This window comes from Pseudophryne corroboree, chromosome 7 (assembly GCF_028390025.1).
Source record: "Pseudophryne corroboree isolate aPseCor3 chromosome 7, aPseCor3.hap2, whole genome shotgun sequence".
Classification (NCBI taxonomy): domain Eukaryota; kingdom Metazoa; phylum Chordata; class Amphibia; order Anura; family Myobatrachidae; genus Pseudophryne; species Pseudophryne corroboree.
In genome coordinates this window covers 92,931,381-92,948,506 of record NC_086450.1, presented here as the reverse complement: position 1 = coordinate 92,948,506, position 17,126 = coordinate 92,931,381, and the positions used below count along the sequence as shown (strand labels likewise).

Genomic DNA, 17,126 nt, shown 5'->3' with positions numbered 1-17,126 from the left:
CGGTCTGGGACCCCAAGTGTCAGCGTGCCATCGGTCTAGGACCCCAAGTGTCAGTGTGCCATCGCTCTGGGACCCCAAGTGTCAGTGTGCCATCGCTCTGGGACCCCAAGTGTCAGCGTGCCATCGCTATAGGACCGCAAGTGTCAGTGTGCCATCGCTCTGGGACCCCAAGTGTCAGCGTACCATCGCTCTGGGACCCCAAGTGTCAGCGTGCCATCGCTCTGGGACCCCAAGAGCCAGCGGTCTGGGACCCCAAGTGCCAGCGTGCCATCGGTCTGGGACCCCAAGTGCCAGCGTGCCATCGGTCTGGGACCCCAAGTGTCAGTGTGCCATCGCTATAGGACCGCAAGTGTCCGCGTGCCATCGCTCTGGGACCCCAAGTGTCAGCGTGCCATCGCTCTGGGACCCCAAGTGCCAGCGTGCCATCGGTCTGGGACCCCAAGTGCCAGCGTGCCATCGCTCTGGGACCCCAAGTGTCAGCGTGCCATCGCTCTGGGACCCCAAGTGCCAGCGTGCCATCGGTCTGGGACCCCAAGTGCCAGCGTGCCATCGGTCTAGGACCCCAAGTGTCAGTGTGCCATCGCTATAGGACTGCAAGTGTCCGCGTGCCAGTGCTCTGGGACCCCTAGTGTCAGCGTGCCATCGTTCTGGGACCCCAAGTGTCAGCGTGCCATCGCTATAGGACCGCAAGTGTCAGCGTGCCATCGCTCTGGGACCCCAAGTGTCAGCGTGCCCCAGCGTGCCATCGCTCTGGGACCCCAAGTGTCAGCGTGCCATCGCTCTGGGACCCCGAGTGTCAGCGTGCCATCGCTCTGGGACCCCAAGTGCCAGCGTGCCATCGCTCTGGGACCCCAAGTGTCAGCGTGCCATCGCTCTGGGACCCCAAGTGTCAGCGTGCCATCGCTCTGGGACCCCAAGTGCCAGCGTGCCATCGGTCTGACTGGGACCCCAAGTGCCAGCGTGCCATCGCTCTGGGACCCCAAGTGCCAGCGTGCCATCGGTCTGGGACCCCAAGTGTCAGCGTGCCATCGGTCTAGGACCCCAAGTGTCAGTGTGCCATCGCTCTGGGACCCCAAGTGTCAGCGTGCCATCGCTCTGGGACCCCAAGTGTCAGCGTGCCATCGCTCTGGGACCCCAAGTGCCAGCGGTCTGGGACCCCAAGTGCCAGCGTGCCATCGGTCTGGGACCCCAAGTGCCAGCGTGCCATCGGTCTGGGACCCCAAGTGTCAGCGTGCCATTGCTATAGGACCGCAAGTGTCAGTGTGCCATCGCTCTGGGACCCCAAGTGTCAGCGTGCCATCGCTCTGGGACCCCAAGTGCCAGCGTGCCATCGGTCTGGGACCCCAAGTGTCAGCGTGCCATCGGTCTGGGACCCCAAGTGTCAGCGTGCCATCGGTCTAGGACCCCAAGTGTCAGTGTGCCATCGCTATAGGACCGCAAGTGTCCGCGTGCCAGTGCTCTGGGACCCTTAGTGTCAGCGTGCCATCGTTCTGGGACCCCAAGTGTCAGCGTGCCATCGGTCTGGGACCCCAAGTGTTAGCGTGCCATCGGTCTAGGACCCCAAGTGTCAGTGTGCCATCGCTCTGGGACCCCAAGTGTCAGCGTGCCATCGTTCTGGGACCCCAAGTGCCAGCGTGCCATCGGTCTGGGACCCCAAGTGTCAGTGTGCCATCGGTCTAGGACCCCAAGTGTCAGTGTGCCATCGCTCTGGGACCCCAAGTGTCAGCGTGCCATCGGTCTAGGACCCCAAATGTCCACGTGCCAGCGCTCTGGGACCCCAAGTGTCCGCGTGCCATCGCTCTGAGACCCCAAGAGTCAGCAATGCACCTATTTGGAACAAAAAAGTCAGTCCTGATAAAATATAATGTGTATATAACCCCAAAGCATCTTTTTAGATATCACTTAGAGTTCTGTCCCACAGGTACTACAGCTACAGGGCTTTAGAACACGGTTTTAGAAGAGTACTAATGTGTAGTACATGCAGTTTTCTTATATGGCCTCCCCTCACAGGCAGCAGAGCAGATACATAATGCGTTGTAGTGTACAGCTTCCTGGAAACAAGAAGCAGCAGTGACAGGAAGGTTAGTGGTTATTGCAAACCCACAGTCATCCTGCTTCTCAGATGCTTTTCACTGAGGTAACATGCCACAGCTCCGTCCTGCACAAGACTCTCTTATGACTCCTCACAATAAGGGAACACACAGCCGGTATTACCACACACAGTATGTGCTCACTCACTCACACATCGCTGCAGGTTTTTGGGTTTGTTTTTGCTCAAGGTGCTAAAGGTTTAAAATTAAATGAGTTGACTTTCGGTTGATCCTACATCATAACTATGGGGGTCATTCAGATCTGATCGTTGCTGTGTGTTTTCGCACAGCGGGCAATCAGGTCCTAACTGCGCATGCATATGCACTGCAATGCGCACGCGCGTCAGACAACAACAGGCATCGCCAGTCAGCAACGGGATTGTGCGAAAAATCTGAACGCATGGGCGTTCGCAAGGTGATTGACAGGAAGAGGCCGTTTGTGGGTGGCAACGGAGTGTTTACAGGGAGTATCTGGAAAAACGCAGGCGTGCCCAAGCGTTTTCAGGGAGGGTGTCTGACGTCAGCTCCGGCCCCGATCAGCCTGTTCTGATCGCACTGTAGGAGTAAGTCCTGGGCTGCGCAGAGACTGTACAAAGTGAATTTTAGCAACTTAGCATACACATTGGAATGCACACTTGCACGGCGAATATACACTCCCCCTGGAGGCGGCGACTATCTGAACGCAGGACAGCAAAATTAGCACAGCGATCAGATCTGAATGACCCTTTATGTGCAGTAATACTCACCTACTAAGCTAGCTGAGTGCAAGTATTTATCATCTGTTAAACCGTAGGTTTCTATTATACAGGTGCAATTTACTGATACACTGGGATTAATGCACTCTACTGTCAATTAAAATTAGGGTTTTTTATTTTTTTATGTTGTATTTCTCTCCACCTTATCTAGTGGAGGGAGGTGAACACAGATCTATTAAACATAATGGAAGTTAAGATGTAGAGAAAAAGAATAATCAGCAGCTTTGACAAACTGCCCATTACTAAATCTACCCATAAGCTTTCAGTAAATCAACAGCTCTGTGGGCCTGACACTGGGTCACGCGCAAAAGCAATCGCAGCAGCGTCTCCTGGTGTCCACCCATCTGTGAGTTTATGCAAATGGACTACAGACTCCATCCCTGGTGTATATTCATGCGGCCGGATGTGCAAGGACTGTGATGCCCACTCTTAGTGCATGTGCACGCTGTAATACTGTTTGATGCATCCTTATGCGCAGTCATTGCTCAGAACAACAAAACTTGCAGCAGGCCTATTGCATACCTCCCAACATTGGGAGAAGCGCAGAAGGGTCACCTTGGTGTGGGGGGCGTGGCTTACATGAAAGTGGGTGTGGCTCTGCAGAAGTGCCGCCCTCGTGAGCCACGCCCCCATTTTCCGCCACTATGGGGTCATGGCCAGCACTCTGTGAGCTGCTGGCATGCCCCCTTGTCCCTCCTCTCTAGTGAATAGATGCTGTGTGCATGCGCACAGCGTCTATTCACCGCTGCTCTGCTAGGCAGAGCAGTGAGTGCAGGAGCCTCCCAACTGCCCCCCCCCCCCCTACCGCGGGACACTGCGGGCCGCGGGTGGGACAGCAGTACAGTCCTAAAAAAATGGGACTGTACCGCGAAAATCGGGGCAGTTGGGAGGTATGCTATTGCAGGTGCAGCTTTCATCTGATCATGGCCTCCTATGCCTGCAACTGGTAACGCAGCCACTTGCATTGCCACATCCGCGACTGTACCGTAACACGTCCACTGAATGCCCCCATTTTTGTTTGCTCCCAGCGGTGACTACGGTGGCTGTAGTGCACTTTTCTGCCACCTTTCTGTTACCATCTGAATTGATCATAATAGCACCATTGGGCCTTATTCATATTTGTAATTAAAGCAAAACAAACAAAAAGTAACCGGGCAAAACCATGCTGCACTGCAGGTGGGGCAGATGTAACATGTGCAGAGAGTGTTATATTTGGGTGGGGTGTGTTCAAACTGAAATCTAAATTACAGTGTAAAAATACAGCTGCCTAACATTTGTGGGCTACATGTAAAAAGCAGACAGTATTTACCATGCACAGAAACAATATAAATGGCCTAAGAAAACACAACGAAAGCTTAAAGCTGGCACCATTTTTGGGCTCACAGGTGCCTATTCCCCTCTGTGCACTACTCGGGTGCATGCCTCAATGAAGCAGTTTAACGTGCTTATGTACAGAAGTTCTACATGATAACATACTGCAGTCCGTGCTAGGAGTGAACATGCTGATATAAATACCAATGTCACATTAAGGTCCTGCCTGCTTTCACGCCACCCACCTATTAGTTGCATATTTTCCTTTGTGTGTGCTGTTGAAAAATGGATGCAATTACAAAAAAATAAGGACATCACAAAACCCGCACAGCTGGTCCACAAAGAATACCCTGGAACTAGCCATGTAGATACATCCAAATCTAACTCTCTCTGCAAATGTTATATCTGCCCCCCCCCCCCCCCTGCAGTGCACATGGTTTTGCCCATTAGCTAACAAATTTGCTGCTGTGATCAGGTCTGAATTAGGCCCACAGTACCTGGTCCCAGACCCGTCACAGAGGTGTAGCTACGTCCCCAGTATAGTAAAGCCAAGCCCCCGTCAGTGGCGAAACATCTGTGGATCAACGCGGCACGGGCATAACCACACACAGTAACCACACCCCCTCTTTTTAACTGGGGCCTGACATTTGTAGTCGTACATGCAGTCGTTGATCATTGGTGTAGGCTCTCCCTGCGGCATAATCAGTAACTCAGGTAGAGAACTGCAGAGAAACCCATAGTAAATCTAACCTCACTGATCATGAAAGTGCAAGGTAGACAAATGTATGCAAGAGTTAGACTGGATCCTACTCAGTACTGAAATATCCAATTTTGCAGTTATGTAAATTAAATATATAGTATATATGAATAAACTACTAAAAGTAAATAAATCACACTGCAATAACTTTTTAAAAATAAAAGAGTAAAAAAAAGAAGAAAAGTTAAAGTGTACAAACAGGGCCGGTTCTGGCGCTCTGAGCGCCCCAGGCGGCAATAGGGGGCGTGGCTTCGTACAGGGGGCGTGGTCATTTACGCCCCCTGTACAGACTGAAATGATGTGCGGTGCGCGATGACGTCATTGCGCACCTGCACAGCAAAGGTCCTCTCCACGAAGGGAAACTAGACGCGTAGCAGCGTCTAGTTTCCCTTCGTGGAGAGGACCTTTGCTGTGCGGTGCGCGATGACGTCATCGTGCACCGCACAGTAAAGGACCTCTCCACGAAGGGAAACTAAACGCGTACGCGTCTAGTTTCCCTTCACAGCGGCAGCGGGGGGCAGCAGCTAGCGGCAGCAGGCGGGCAGCGGGGGGGCAAACAGCAGCAGCAGATCTTGCCCTGGTGCGGCGCCCTCCGGAAGGCGGCGCCCCGGGCAAAAGTCCTGCTTGCCCGTGGCAAGATCCGCTACTGGGTACAAACTACAATGCTACAGGATGGAACAGTCTGACAAATAGCAGCTCTTATGGAGACTGGCTAATATCACATGGACTTTTGACTTCTTAAAAACAGATCAACTTACCAAAAATTGTACATTTACAATTAACCACCATTATAGGGAACTAAGGGCCTAATTCAGACCTGATCGCTAGGGTGCGTTTTTTGCATCCCTGCGATCAGGTAGTTGCCGCCTACAGGGGGAGGGGGAATTCGCTGTGCAGGGGTGTGATCGCATATGCAGGAGAGCTGCACAAACAGTAGTTTGTGCAGTCTCTGCACAGCCCAGGACTTACTCTTCCAGTGATCGGGGACAGAGCTGATGTCAGAAACCCTCCCTTCAAACGCCTGGTCCCTCCTGCGTTTTTCCGGAAACTCCCTGAAAACACTCAGTTGCCACCCACAAACGCCCTCTTCCTGTCAGTCACCTTGCCATCGCTTTTCTCGCACCATCCCGTCGCTGACCAGCGCTCCCCGTTGCTGCGGACCGACGCGCCTGCGCATTGCGGTGCATACGCATGCGCAGTTCAGACCTGATCGCAGGCTGTACGAAAACGCAACTTAGCGGTCAGGTCTGAATTAGGCCCTTAAAGAGGTCAATAAAATTTGTGACATATCAGATTAAATAAAAAATATTCAGCATAATTACATTAAAGTACGAACTAATTACAGCAAGTCACAACTAGTTTTGTTTGGTCAACAATATTTCATTTATTATCCAATTACAAAATGCTGTATTATAAAGTTATCATTTTGCTGTCCCGTTAATGGCAGCTCCACAGAATGTGACCTTGTGGTATAAGGTTTGCTATTAGGTCATTTCTGGGATTTTTATTTAAAGTGTGTAATTCATGCTTTGCCATACATGAAAAAAATGGAAGCGTAATTCCTTGAGAGAGGCTCATTGTCTGTGCAGCAGCCGTCGTGAATATAGTCAGAAAAGAGGAATGCAGAGATTAATAGGCCTCTTAAAGTTCAGCCATCCTCCCTTAACAATTCTACTATTCAGCTGTGTATGGCACAAAATACTAAGAGGATGAAAAAATATGGTACAATCTTTCTCTAACCCTATTGAGCGTTGGTCGGAGAATACTCTTACAGGACACAAATACAGTGACTTTCAATAGACAGATAATGTTGCCTTTGTTAAATTATAAGTGACACATATTTTTAGAATATTGCATATTGGCACCGCTGTTCTTATACATGAGAGATAATGGCTAAAGAAGAATTGCATCCAGAGCACAAATTGTACTGTACTCTTTGCCACCCAGAGAAGCCATATATAATGTCAAGACCTGATACAAGGGGTATGGCTATGCTTATAGGGGTGTGGTCATACCAGTAATTTCAGAGTTCCCCTTAATGAGGCGTGGTCACACCATTTAGGTGGCATGGGGTAATCTCTTTGGCAGACCCCTTTCCCTCATCACCACTATTACAATCGATCCTCTCAGTAAGCACTCTATGCCTGCCAGTGCCACTCTGGACATTTTTTAAATATTCACTCAAGAGAGTTGGGACTCCTTATGCACACCGAAGGCATGCGTCTCAAGAAGGGGCGAGGCCTCATGGAATGGGTTTGTGACCTCGCAGGATGCCCCCGTTTCCATCAAGAGTCGGGTTGGAAACCCGTCATTTCGGGTCATGTTTCTGCCCGATATTTAAAAGGGAAATTTTTCTACTAGACATGCCTTTATGGGCAGAAACACGACCCGAAATGATGGGTTTTACAACCAGACTCTTGATAAATAAACTCCCTGAAATCAAATAAAAGTACGTATCCCAGTCATGCTTGTGGACCTGTGTGGTAGATCCCACTACAATAAGCTCTGGTTAAGAAATGCCCCTTAATTAGTTTAAGTAGTGGACTTTCAGACCATTGATATAGAGCTGTTTAAGCCCCTACTACCATAAGCCTCAGGCAGAAATATATCTGCATGTGTAGATACAGAGACAGTGTAAATTACAATAATTACCAGCTCCTCATGTGATAAGCCTCATGATGCTCAATGTATACCATATCAAAGAGCAAATTATAAGAAAAGATAAATCCTTAAATCAGAAGCCCTAGGTGAGTACTGCAGATGTTCTCATACATGCTTCTGAGTACTATACCCAGGTGCAAACACTTTCTGCCATTAACTAAAGCTTTGAGGAGTAAAGGGGGTTTCCAGCAAAGCTGATTGTACAACATAATGGCCAACTGCAAAATGATTTACTGAACCAAGCATGTTATCAAGATCCAGTGGTCACGGGTTGTACCTCTGGGTGCAGATAATGAGTGGACTGACCCAAAGCTTTACGACAAGATCACAGAACACATATCTGAGCCACCTAAGGATCCCATAGCCTGTGGTTGGGTGGATTAATCTTGCAGCAGAGTCCAAAACTATGCTGGTTGCTAGGTCATAGGGGTCACCATATGGTTAATAAGTAACTGGTTATAGCGCTTAGTGTGTTTTGTTTTTTTGTTTTTAACATGAGGTCTCTTCAAATTTTGAAAGTCTTGATCATATCTTTTCTTGTATACACCAAGGTAAAACACACCAGGTAAACAAGGGTGTTGTATGGTATGCCGGCGGTCGGGCTCCCGGCGACCAGCATACCGGCGCTGTATTGTCTTAACATTAATTAATTAATGTCTTAACATTCTGTCATTGAACAGCAAATCATAAAGCTTGGGCAGATTCTGCCTTGCCACATCTATTTAAATTTACAAGATTTTAACTGAATTTAAAAAGCTCCTGGAAGAATTTTGCCTCTAGAACATTTGAGGAACTCAACCAGTGTGAGGCTAAGACCTTCTATTCCACAGCAAACACCACATACATAGGAAGAGACATATTTCTAATGGCTAAATGGTTTATGTGGCAAACTTTTAACTCCTCTGTTCTGTATAACCTGTGGTCTGATAATGCCCAAATCTCTTTGACATAGCCATGGCTCACTCAACAGATCACGGATCCATTTAGACAGGGGGAGAGCACTAATACTTGCCTGCATCACTAATGGCTCAGAGACCTTTTGGGACTGATGTTATAGCATCATCTTAAATAGCCACTTGACATTTCCGATATCAGTAGCTGGTGCATGTTGAAAGCAACACCAAAAATTTAGGTTTACAAATCTAAATTACATCATCTCAGAGAAGACCCCACAAATATTCATTCCTCTACTATCTTCATTTACCCACTGTGTCACAACACTTCTTACATACTGTAAAAATGTATTGCCCTTGTTTGAAACATGATGTTCTCTTAGACATTATCCTGATCTTCTGAGAAAAAAAAATGAGGTCCATATGAATTTTCCACATAATTGTTGCATCTTGTTGCAAAAAGACCTAGGCCCCTTCTTACCCTACTATTCAATTATCTTTTTATGTTGGAACAGTTCGCTACTGAGATGCTGTAATCCCAAATTGTTACAATCTTCAAGCCTAAGAAAGACCCATGGCTGTCAAAGTGATCACCATATTGCCCTATTAAACTCAGACCTAGCCTTCTATTCTAGATAAAGACATTTGCCAATGGTCTTACAAGAAGCAAGTTCCGACTATTCCAGGGTCATACTCACGCTCTATAATGCCCCTTCAGCCAGAGTGTTTCATAAACGTAATAAATAAAGTTTTAAACGTAATAAATTCAACAGACAGAATTTGTGTTGTCTCCCCTCTAATATTTGCTTTATAAATAGAACCTTTGATGATAAGGATCTCCAAATTAATCCAGGGCTTTCCTTATACCATTGGGGAGATGTACTGCTTAGTATATCACCCCCCATATTACTTATTTGCCACGACCATCCCAGACACTTGTCTTCTCTGTCCATGACCTTAGTAGAGTGCTGTCTTTACAACAAACTAAACACCAGAGGCAGAGAGCTCTTTCCTATTCACTTATCTTCTTCCTTCCTCATAGGCCTAATAATATCGTTCCCATATTCAAAGCAATGGTTTTATTAGAATTTTTGAAATTCTTATTCCAGGGAGTACCAATGTTTTATATAGACTTAATTACTCTCTATAACACAAAATAATCAGATGCTGTATGTGAGGCTATATGTTGGTACACATGGAGCAATTTTTGCTTAATGTCTAAGCAATCTGACTAGATTGCTTAGAAAAGAAGCATAGATCGCTCCGTGTGTATGCCCCATAGCGATAGAATTGCGCTGCGCTACCGCTGACACTAGACTGGCCTGCATGCAGCTACAATCTAGTCGGGTCACTCACTTCACCGCTGTGTGAAGTGAGCGTCCCCCCCTCCGCTCAGCACACATCGCGTGCTGAGCGGGGGGAGAGATGAGTGCTGAGCAGTCTGTGCTAGATCACACAGCACACATCTCACGTGTGTATCCCCCTTATCTTGTAAAGACTCCTGACTGGTCTGGACTGCCTTGATTAAAATAATTGTCCGCCAAAAATTCTCCATACACTCATATTATTTTCAGCAGTTCAGACAGCAATGTCTTGCTTTATTTAAAAAAATATATATATATATCTGCCAGGAGTCTGGTTACCTACAATAGAGACCCAACCAGTGGCAGCTCCAGATGTGGGGCTGTAGCGCAGTCCAAAATTTAAATAGGGAAGCCACAACAATTGCCCTCCCAAACATCGCCGGCTGGGGCTCACTGGCAGTTGGTGTGGCTCCCCTATTTGGATCTTGGACTGCACTGCAGCCCCACCTCTATAGCTGCCAATGGACCCAACCCACTGAATTTATTTGAGATCATTCCTCATTGATCCCTCCTAGCTAGAGAGAAAGCATGGGTGGTCACAGAACGATAAGTATCTCTCTATAATTTAGAATATAAAGTTAACCTGGGGTCGATTGGACCTCCACCCTACTAACCCTGAACTATTCCCTTTAAGAAGTATGCACTGAAGAAATTGGATTTTGCCAACAGATCAATGCCATGAGCACAGGCTAATCAAGGTAAGCATAAAAATAAACATTATTGTTCAAAAAAGCAATCCTAACATTCAAATGAGCTTCAGATAAAATAATTTGCAGCAAATCAGTTTGCAAACAATAGGTTAAAATATTTTGATAAAGGATACATACTTCATAGGCCTGATGTCTGCCACCTTTCCTTGGTTTATTCAGAGATGACCTCCTGCTATCACAGAGGAGCAATCAAACCTTTTATTCTTGCTCAGTTTAGAGTCCCAAGGACCATAAAAGGGTAAACCCATTACTATAACTGTTCTTGGACAAAGGGGGCAATCAAACTGTTGTCTAACAGATTAGCATACCGGCACACCTATTTTAGTTAGGTCACAGAGTAGGAGGTTTGATAAAAGGAATAAACTATAAAAGGTAATTAAATTATTAAATAAATTGTTTTTGGGTGGTCAGTCTGCTACTAAGAATTGTCCACCCTCTATCCTTCCCCCAGGTGGCAGATTATCTGAAAAATATGTGAAATCATAATCCCAATCTTAATTTAATAAGCACTCTGACTTTCAGTCATGTAAAAGCCCATGCAAGAATGTGGTTTTTATATCCTTAAACAATGCAGGAGTCAGATAGACTTGGTTTAATGTTGCATGTATGCAGTGGATTGGCTGTTTACAGTATCTGATTAAATAAGGTTATGATTACAGTTTGGGAAAAGTCATGAAGTAACTGAAGACTTGCTAAGATTCTCAACTCTTGAACTAAATCTAAATGGTGGCAGTATCTGATGTTTAACACTGGCTGTGAGATATATATACAGATTTTTTTTATATATATATATATTTTTTTTTTGGGGGGGGGGTTAGTCACTTTAAGTTGGTCAATATTAATTTGTTTTGATTATACCATAGACACCCAAATGTCACATGACGGGCCCAATAATTACATTCCAAATGGCTAGAGTTCAACCTAGCTTTAACATCAACAAAATAACTTCTACAAATATCTTGATATCCATCACTTTGTTGCTTGCTTATCAATCCAAATGCCTTCACTCCTTCCCCACTCTGATCCAACTGGCCCTTAACTCAAGTCGCCAAATAGGGAGAACATCCAAATGATACAAGTTCCTCATAGACATGTTTCACCATAAAGAAGCAGCAGGTTCCTTTTTTCCGACAAGTTGAAAATTAGACATGGCTAGGCAGATATACAGATACAACATTTTTAGTTACATGACTGCAATACAGCTAAATTTGGCTCCAGATACCTGTATCATCAAGAACACTCTTATAGTGCATTTATCGGTAACTGTCCCTAGCCATAATAGGTGCAGTGATCTGGATTATAGTGCTTTATTTTATTGTAATTATGGATTCCTTGAACTCTACCTGCATGCTCTGACCTCTTCCTATACCTGTACCTGGACCATTTTTGGATTACTGCCTGCCTTTAACTTTGCCTGGAACCTGACAATTCCTGGATTGCCACTTGCTCTGACCTCTGCCCAGATCCTTATCTTTCAACTGCTGCCTACCCTGGCCCCCACTCTTGACCCTGACTATTCCTGTATTGCTACCTGCCCTTATCCTGGTCTGGACATTTTGGTATCTGGATTTGCATTAGTATTATTTATTCTAAATTTTGAACAGCCTTCAGGTTAAATTTATCTCCACACTCTTGGCCTGTTGCCACTTGGGTTATATCTTTGTGTATCTAATAATAATAATAATAATAATAATAATAATAATTATAATTATAATAATAATATGTAAACACCTCCAAAGACTAAATAATTCCTACTATTTGCACAAGCCATAGGGGCAACCACACATGTTCACCTCTACAGGAAAGTGGTCTGCCATAGGTGGAAACCACAACCAACCTGGTTCAAAAGACACTTTTTAGAAATCAGTGCTAGGCATCTCACAAACCAAAGTCTAAGGCGGCAGCGCAGTGAGAAATGGATCTTGGCATCGAGGACTTGTCTGACATATACAAAGAATAAATCACTTTGAAATTTTACATAGTGATCCAAAAATTGTGCATAAATCCAACTACAGTGCACAGATTGTACTCGGACATCTCTCAACTCTGTTGGAAACTGTTTTTCTACCACATTTTCTTGTCATGTTCCAGGAACTTCCTATTTGGAAAGAGATACAAACTCTAACTCACAATGTGTTTAAACCATCATTCTATTGTTGGCATAATTCTATGTTCTCATATTGATATAGACTAAATCTGCCTATTGAGACATATTCTAGATGTGCTAGACTACACAGCCCAATCATTTCATACAAAAACTCCTAAACTTGTACCCAAAGTGTACTGCAACTTTACTGTAAAGACCTTGCATTCCTGCAACCTCATCTCTTCAGTCTAGTTATGATAGAAATTAAACATTCTCCTCCAATTTGCTGTCTCGTTCTGAATTTATTTGTGAGTTCCCTTGGACCTTCTGGGAGACTCATCTCCTATGGGATGTAATTAATATCCCAGCACTTGGGATCCCAACAGTCAGAATGCTGACAGCGGCAACCCGAAGATCAGAATCCCGACAGATACCAACAGTAAGTACTGGGGTTAGGGTTAGATTTGCGGGTAATGTTAGGCACTAGGGGGAAGGTTAGGGTTAGGCTGCGGGAGGGGACAGTTAGGGTTAGGCTGCGGGAGGGGACAGTTAGGGTTAGGCTGCGGGAGGGGACAGTTAGGGTTAGGCTGTGGGAGAGGACGGTTTGGGTTAGGCTGCGGGGGAAACAATTAGGGTTAGGATGCAGGGCGGAATAATTAGGGTTAGGATGCAGGGGAGAACAGTTAAGGGTAGGCTGCGAGAGGGAATGGTTAAAGTTAGGCTGCGGGAGGGGACAGTTAGGGTTAGGCTGCGGGAGGGGACAGTTAGGGTTAGGCTGCGGGAGGGGACAGTTAGGGTTAGGCTGCGGGAGGGGACAGTTAGGGTTAGGCTGCGGGAGGGGACAGTTAGGGTTAGGCTGCGGGAGGGGACAGTTAGGGTTAGGCTGCGGGAGGGGACAGTTAGGGTTAGGCTGCGGGAGGGGACAGTTAGGGTTAGGCTGCGGGAGGGGACAGTTAGGGTTAGGCTGCGGGAGGGGACAGTTAGGGTTAGGCTGCGGGAGGGGACCGTTAGGGTTAGGCTGCGGGAGGGGACCGTTAGGGTTAGGCTGCGGGAGGGGACCGTTAGGGTTAGGCTGCGGGAGGGGACCGTTAGGGTTAGGCTGCGGGAGGGGACAGTTAGGGTTAGGCTGCGGGAGGGGACAGTTAGGGTTAGGCTGCGGGAGGGGACAGTTAGGGTTAGGATGCAGGGGGGAACAGTTATGGTTGGGCTGCAGGGGGGAACAATTAGGGTTAGGATGGGGGGGGCAATTAGGGTTAGGATGCAGGGGGGAACAGTTAAGGGTAGGCTGCGGGAGGGAATGGTTAAAGTCAGGCTGCGGGAGGGGGCAGTTAGGGTTAGGCTGTGGGAGAGGATGGTTTGGGTTAGGCTGCAGGGGGGAACAATTAGGGTTAGGATGCAGTGGGGAATGGCTAGGGTTAGGCTACGGGAGGGGGCAGTTAGGGTTAGGCTGTGGGAGAGGACGGTTAGGGTTAGGCTGCAGTGGGGACTGTGGGAGAGGATGGTTTGGGTTAGGCTGCAGGGGGGAACAATTAGGGTTAGGATGCAGGGGGGAATAATTAGGGTTAGGATGCAGTGGGGATTGGCTAGGGTTAGGCTACGGGAGGGGGCAGTTAGGGTTAGGCTGTGGGAGAGGGCGTTTAGGGTTAGGCTGCGGGATGGGTGGGTTAGAGTGGATAGGGTTAAAATATAAAAATCCATTGGGATTCCGAATGCCGGGATGCTGCTGTCGGGATCCTGTGCGTTGGGATATTGAAACCAACCCCCTCCTACTAGTCAATTTTTCCTAAATAAAGCCATAAAGATTACATGCTTAAGTAGCCTGAACCGTACATTTTTCTGCTTCCCAAAGTATTCTCCATATATTGATAAAAAAATTATAAAATGGGAGGCAGTAAATATATTTCTTTTGATAAATGTGTTAATTACAATAGCTGCATTTAGATAATTAAATGACAAGCAAATATATCAGGTCTAACTTTTTAGTAAAGAGAAAACTATTGTTCATTGATTGTGTCTTATTTACTATCAATGTAATGTTAAAACAGACAGATGAAAGCTATTGGGTACTGTGGTTAAGTGCAAATGTTACACTTCAATGCAGTGTGATCAAATTAACTGAATTAGTACATCAATATCTTTTAGGTGCATTTAACTATGGTCAAAACTGGTGACACACAGACATGCAAGCGATAAGGGAGAAAATTTACTTAGTGCTCCCTTTTCATTCTCTGCTACTTTCCGGTGGTTTACCAGCATGCTCTAGAATACTACTGAACATGGGGCCTAAATCATGTCTGTACACAATGGCCGGTGTTCACGCAGCGGAGCGAATATCAGCAGACTGCGCATGTGCTGCAGTCGCAATGCGCATGCGTCAAGTGCCACTGCGACCTCGCTCCCAATGAGGATTTCATTCAGAAGTGACAGTTTGGAAGTGTTAATGCTTTCTTGGCACGCATCTGCCGTTGGTTGCGAGCTCGTACGTGCAAAAACATGGCTCCTGCTTTGCTACTGCTGCGATCAGTGCGTAGCCACAGACATACCCTTAGCCTTGATGTTTCTCGTGTTTGCGCATAGGCTGCGAGTGCGTACGCAGTTGCGAATGAGCTTGCGATGGCTCCGGTGGGCGTCTCTTTTCATTTCTGGGCAGCAGCAGAACCTGCTAACATTAGCAGTTTCATAGCCTTTTAAATCTGAATTGCGATTGTATGTGCGTACAAACAAGAATTAGGCCCATTGACACACCATTGATGTTTTCACCATTATAAATATAGAAACATCTTATTTACCTTGAGCAGCGGCTTTAGAAACTGAAAGCAAAAAAAAAAAAATGCAGGCAAACCCACTCAAACCAATGACCTTCCTCAGGCCAGCATGTTTGCAGGAACTGTGCCTGCTTTTGTGTTAAAAAAAAAAATGTAAAAAAAAAAAAATGGTGTGTTGTCCCTCCTACTGATAATCAGGCCGGTAGTGAAAGAAACGGGTTAACAAAGAGCGTGGAGTCCCCCCAGTTTTTCACTCACTAGCATTAGGCATGATCACCTGATGAAACCATAGAGGGAAGACACTCACAGTGTGGGAGTCCCTCCACACCATCATTCCACCAGCCGTAGGCAGGCTGGCAAACGGTAAGTTTCCCCAGGGAGGTTGGGCCCACAAAAATAAAATCATGCAAGCCCCCCTCCTGTGTATAGCCAGCCTACCTATTTTAGGACCTAATGCAGACCTGATCACAGCAGCAAATGTAACATTTGCAGAGAGAGTTAGATTTGGGTGGGTTATATTGTTTCTGTGCAGGGTAATTACTGGCTGCTTTAGTTTTACACTGCAATTTAGATTTCAGTTTGAACACACCCCACCCAAATCTAACTCTCTCTGTATATGTTACATCTGCCCCCCCCCCCCCCTCCCGTAGTGCACATGGTTATGCCCTTTAGCTAGCAAATTTGCTGCTGCGATCAGGTCTGAATTAAGCCCTTAGTCAGCAGTGTAAGCAACGTCACTGAATTTGCACCTGTCACTGACCACCAGCAAATAATGAGGCTTTGCCAGACGTTTTTGCTTTGGGTAGCCGGTGTCAAAGTCAGAAAAATATCCCTATACACGCTGCCATATTTGCACCTCACGCTGGTCCGCGCTGCGCATGCGTGCGCTTTCCCGTGATAGCGCATACCCGCTGATGCGTGCACCCGCTCGCATCGGTATGCGTATTTACGGTAAAGAGTATGTAGTCGTAGCGTGCGACCCAATCGTTACATATTTTCACAATTAATGTAGTTTGTAGACCATGATCCCTTTGATAGATTCTGAAAGTTTGGTTAATATGGAATGTCCCTGAGCGGAGGAATCCCTCTTTGTATTGTGCTAAGGGTCTAACAGGAATCATACAGCAGTGTTTGGTACCCATCGGAAGAGTATTTAAATAGCAATATTCCGGTGTTGGTTTGGAGCGTATTAATCGCTCGTGCGGATAGTTATGGACATAAGAAGTTTATGTCCATTTCTATTATTTACTCATACTCAGGTATGCGGCGGGAAACCTAGTTTCCCACCCACCTGAGCCGTTTGAAATCGTCACAGCCCACCTGTATGAATCACCCTATGACCTTTTGTTATAATGCGAAGCCGAATTCCTGCGTCCAATGGACAATGAGGTTGTAGGGACCATTAGATTGCATTGTGTGAGTAGCATAAAAGACGGGCCTGTGGCATCCAGCTTTCACTTCTCATCAAACGGTTCTCATTGCTGATAATCGGGAAGCTGGATGTCCAGAGGCGCATGCGATCATACCCTTTGTGCGTAAGTTTTTCTCCGTAATCATATTGTCTTACTGTGAGCCAATCTCTCTCTCTCTCCGTCTCTCTCTCTCTCTCTCTCTCCATTCTCTTTCTCTCGTATCTCCCATTGACTAGTATTGTATTGTATTAGATTGGTATTGTATTTCTAGTGTAGCTATTTTGGTTAGGAAGTCTCTGTTATATTGTAGTGTATCATTTGT

General features: G+C 46.4%; 1 protein-coding gene across 5 annotated transcripts in view; it reads right to left on the bottom strand.

Moving 5' to 3' along the window:
- WIPF1 (WAS/WASL interacting protein family member 1) overlaps nucleotides 1–17,126 on the bottom strand; it is a 172,165-nt gene that overhangs the window by 60,765 nt on the left and 94,274 nt on the right. The window lies entirely within an intron of this gene.